The sequence below is a fragment of the Peromyscus californicus genome, unplaced genomic scaffold (assembly GCF_007827085.1).
Source record: "Peromyscus californicus insignis strain IS unplaced genomic scaffold, ASM782708v3 Scaffold_2__1_contigs__length_46816999, whole genome shotgun sequence".
Classification (NCBI taxonomy): domain Eukaryota; kingdom Metazoa; phylum Chordata; class Mammalia; order Rodentia; family Cricetidae; genus Peromyscus; species Peromyscus californicus.
This window is the reverse complement of record NW_026294540.1, coordinates 34,351,747-34,356,907: the sequence shown is the minus strand read 5'-3', so window position 1 is coordinate 34,356,907 and position 5,161 is coordinate 34,351,747. Positions and strand designations below refer to the sequence as shown.

Genomic DNA, 5,161 nt, shown 5'->3' with positions numbered 1-5,161 from the left:
TTTCTCAGGAAGTAGCCTTCTTTCTTTCTTTCTTTCTTTCTTTCTTTCTTTCTTTCTTTCTTTCTTTCTTTCTTTCCTTTCTTTCTTTCTCTCTTTTTCTTTCTTTTTTGTTTTTAAGATTTACTTATCTTTATTTTCTGCACAGGGGTGTTTTGCCTGCATGCGTGGCTGTGCAACACATGTGTGCAGTACTTAAGGAGGCCAGAAGAGGGCACTGGCTCCTCAGAACAGCAGATGGCTGTGTGAGGCCATGTGGGTGCTGGGAGTTGAACCTGGGTTCCCTGAAAGAGCAGCCAGTGCTCTTAACCTCTGATCCATTGCTCCAGCCCACTCTCCCTTTTCCCCTTTTCCCCCTGGAATTAGCCTATTAGACTAGACTGGTTGCCCAGGGAGTCCCAGGGATCCACTGTCTGTGCAGCCTCAGCACTACAATTATAAGCCTTGACTTAAAAACGTTCCAGGGGAAGCAACGCCTTCTTCTGGCTGCCTCAGGTACTGCACACATGTGATGCACAGTAGCCATGCATGAAGCAAAACACCCAGCCACACCTGATTTTTGTGCATGAGTTCTGGGGTTTTCCTTGTAAGTACGTTACTGACTGCGCTCTCTCCCTGGACCTGGACCTTTGTACTTTAAAAGGGCAGTAAGCTGGGTGTGGTGGTGCATGTCTATGATCCCAGCACTCAGTAGGCTCAGCAAAAAGGATCGTGATTTCAAGACCAGACCAGCCTGGGCTACATATGGAGACCTTGTCTTAAATACAAATCAAATAACAGCAGCAAGAACAACAAAAATGGAGCAGCAGAAGGGGGCAAAAATGAAAACCACTGAGATCTGATTAGGGGAGGGGCTCCAATGCTGGAGCAGCAAGAGGCCAGAGGCTTTGCACCAGACTCCTGTGGGAAAGATCCTGAGCCAAAGCCCCCCACCCCCCGGCCCCCAGCAGGCCCTAGACAGTGTTAGGCCCACTGGATCTGTATCTCTCTCTCTCTTGACCTGTCCATATATCCATTATGTCATAACCTCCTGATAATTCCTAAGAGCAAGGAAGGGTCTTTGTACATGAGAAGCCAAGAGGAGGACCTGGAGCAAAGGGGACGCCTCAGAGTGCAATTCTGGATGCTCTGATCCAGGGCGAGGGGGCAGGAAATCTCAATGTTGCAAAGGTAACTTGGAACTAATCGTGGGTGGGGAGAGTTCCCCGTGGAATCCAAGCCTCCCTTGGCTAAGAAAGGGCTTGTGAGTTGTTAACAAGGACCCGTCTCTGCCACTCCTTCCAGAGCCTCACTCACCTGTCACTCCCTGGTGTCAGGCCACCCTGATAGCACTCAGGACCCCTCCACCCCCATCTGCACTCGGAGTTGCGCACACTCACTTCTGGTTGCCAACACTCTCCAGGAATCAAAGGAAGCAACCAGAATGCTCCCAGCAACCATGGAAAGGGCCCAGCTGTCAACACTGCGAAGCTACTAAACCGCTCCCTACAGGCACATGGCTGTGTGTTCTGAGTGCTGGGAGTGGGGGTGGGGGGCAGGGAGCAGCTGCAGGACAGGGATATGACACTCTCCTGGGGCTGTAAATTCCTTCCCACATTGGAAGATAAGGCTACTGAACTGTGTGTGTGTGTGTGTGTGTGTGTGTGTGTGTGTGTGTGTGTGTGTGTGTGTTTCCCCCCCTGGGAAACAGCCCCAGATCGATCTAGACGGCACCTGCAGTATGCACATAGGATGCCTGTCTGCAGGAGGTCTCCTGAATCTCACAGAACCAGGACCACAGCACCAGGATGCTCCTAGGGACCAGATGCCCTGTTCCCCAGGAACCTGACTGAGGGTGCCTCCCTTGAAGTGTAAGTTTCCCAGGCACCATCTCACAAGAAAAGTGAAGGCTAGGGAGTTGGGGAGGCTGGGTCACAGCTCTGCATTGACCCTGACAAAACAGCCTTCGCAGGCCCGAGTGGGCAGATGGAGTGCTGCAAGACCGGCAGCATCAGTCTCCTGTGCTCAGCCAATGGCCCAGGAGAGCTGAGCCCTGACAGGCCCCTCACTGCTTGGGACCTAGACAAGTGCTTGGCTTCTACAGCTCTGGTTCTTCCTTTATAAGGAAGATGCCAGCCTCTCAACCTGCTAAACACTTACATACTTAAGTATTAACTGTCCTGGAGCACTTGTGCTGCAGAGTTAGAAGTCAGTGACATCTCTAGGCAGGGGCCAGAAGTCCCTGTCTCCCGAGTCTGGACCATGAAGAGAAAATGCACAAATTGTGTCTGGGGAGATGTTGGTAAAGATGCATAGGAACCTGACTTTAGATTCCTAACATCTACATAGGGAGGTGGTGGTGTGCAGCTTTAATCAGGAGGCAGAGTCAGGGGATCTCTGAGTTCAACCAAGACCAGCTTGGTCTACAGAGAGTTCCAGGACAGCCAGGGCTACACAGAGAAACCATGTCTTGAAACAACAATCACAACAAAAAGCTGTGTGCAGCAACACACACCTATAGTCCCAGGGATGGGAGTGGAGACTGGAGGATGCCCAGAACTCACTGGTTGGCCAGCCTAGCTGAATCTGCAAGTTCCAGGTTCACTGAGAGATCCCATCCCATAAAAGAAGGTGGACAGTGACTGAAGGAGACAGTGGACATAGGCTCTGGCTTACACACACACACACACACACACACACACACACACACACACACACACACACACGTACACGCACATGCATAAACAAACACCTACACATGTACACAAAATGTACAAATGCTGCAGAATGGAAACACATGGGCATTTTCTCCAGGCTTTGTGCTGTTTCCCAACACACATGGCTTGACACTTCAGAGGCAAACCAAATCATGCAAGCAATCCTACAAATGCTTTTGATTGGCAGGCCATCTCCCTAGTTGGGACGCAAGGAAGACCAGAAGAGCCGAGAGCATTAATGCTTGACTCAAATAAATGGCTATCACACTTAGTCCTAACAGGACTAAGAAGTAAGGTGGCCTCGGTGATGAAAGGAAGCTTCCTGCCTCACCCTGAAGAAAGCAGAAAGGCTTTCTTCATGGGTCATATGTGTCCTAGGACAGCTATGAATGGCCCAACACACTTGTAGAGAATTACAATGTCAAAGGGTCTTTGCAGAACTGTCTCATCTCACACCCATGCTCCAGGTGACCACTGAGGAGTGGGTGGGAAGGGAGCTGGGCAATGTGGCACACTGGCCATGCTCAGACTATGGGACCATGTCCCCTGAGGTATCTGACTGTCAGGTAAAAGGTGACCCTGGATCCATGAGGTGCTGGGGCTGTTCTGGGCTGTGCAAGAGGGCAGGAAGACCAAGAGAGAGAAATCTGGGGGGAGACATGGCCAGCACTGCTGGGACTAGGGATCCCTAGAGGCACTCTGGACCCTGACCCGGAACTTCAAAAGATGAAGGGTTGTGCGCTGAGTAGCAGGGAAGCTCCTGTGAGGGTTTCATTTTACTGATGCCTGCTCCCCATATGTGGTCAATACTGTCTGTACATTGAACAGGTGTGGCCTGGACTTCCACACTGGACTTCCTCTCAAGTCCCTCCTTTTAGCCTCGAGTCACACGTAAGGTGTGAATTCAGCAGCCTGAACCCTTCCTTGCCATGGAACACCAGCCAGAGTAGGTTCCTCAGACACAAAGCCACTATAAACAACTGTAGACTCATGCGCAAAACATAACCAAACCAAACCCACACAGACAAGCAACTCCTGTGGGAACAAGCAGATCAGGAAGGATACAAGCATGGTTGCTGCGAGGCAAAGACCCTGGCCCAGACTCGGTCACCAGCCCTGCCTTCTGCTGCAAATGCTCACACTACAGACTCTGTCAAGAAACCAAGGCTAGCGGCAGTCAGCTCTGAAGGAGGGCTCCGAGAGACTCTGTCATAGATCACTATGGGGAGAGCATGGAGGAAGCCCTCACCAAACAGACTTACCACTGTATTGACAGAATCTTCTCCAAGGTCTCTCTCATCCCTTATCCACACCAAAATCTACAGAGGTCAGAAGGCAGAGATTCCTTCTGCCCGGGTCATGTTGTGACGACATAGGTCCTGAGTGCTAGATATAGGTGTGACTACCTGGTCTGTTGAAGGGGAGGCTGGGCTCTGAGTAGGGTGCTCCCCAACACTTCAGCTGCCATCCTGCACCTGTGCAAGACGCCAGAGCACTCCAGGGGACTCCCCGGGCACCCAGAAGGTGATGAAGGCCCTCTAGCTGCTCCAGCACCATGGAACCTTGAGCAAGGGCTTGCAGGAGTGGGGAATTTTTAAGGGAGCAGCTATTTTTAAGTGGCACGCCTTGGCTATTTCAAGGCTTGGGTTTCTGTTTTATTTATTTAATTCAAAGGGAAGCTGTGTTTTCTCATGATCTGTTTCTTTCAAGATGGTGTCGCGGGCGTTTTTTAATGTTGACGTCATCTTGACTTGGTGAGCTGGTCAAAAGACGCCAAAGGGCCAACGGGCTCTTACCACGCTGCTCAAATGAGAAAAGAGCCAACACGGTAGTCAGGACTTCTGCAGCTCACAAGGGCCCTGACTCAGTATTTTTCCATTAAAAAAAAACTTGACACAGAACTCTGCTTAAAGGTCTGTACATTTTTCAAAATACACGTCTCAAAGATGCTAAGGCAGTATCCTACAGAAAACCACCAAGCGTGTTCGCAGCAGGAGGCTATGCACACACAGGGCAGCAGCAGGCCAGCGTTCCCGAGAGATGCCCGCGCAGCTGTCTGCGTGCAGGTCACTGCTTTTTTTTTTTTTTTTAAATATTGTATGTGTATGACTGTTTCACCTGCATGTGTATCTGTGTACCACCTGTGTGCCTGCTTCCCAGAGTTCAAAAGAGGGAGCTCAATCCCCTAGAACTGGAGTTAGAGATGATGGTGAGCCACCGTATGGGTGCTAGGAATTGGACCTATGTCCTCTTCAAGAGCAACAAATGTTAACTGCTGAGCCATCTCCCTAGACCAGTACCTGCTTCTTCCTGTTACTCAGTCTCCCTTTTGGGGAGCAGCGTGTGCTGGTTTCATCTGTCCTCAGCCAGCAGAAACATGCTAAAAACACAAATTCACACTAAAAACACAAATGCCCATTCTATGTGCTCAACCTCACAGCTTCCCAACAATCAAGAAGATACCAGGA

The 5,161-nt window shown here is 50.4% G+C and overlaps 1 protein-coding gene across 1 annotated transcript in view; it reads right to left on the bottom strand.

Annotated features, from left to right (window-relative positions):
• CUNH7orf50 (chromosome unknown C7orf50 homolog) overlaps positions 1-5,161 on the bottom strand; it is a 107,530-nt gene that overhangs the window by 62,326 nt on the left and 40,043 nt on the right. The window lies entirely within an intron of this gene.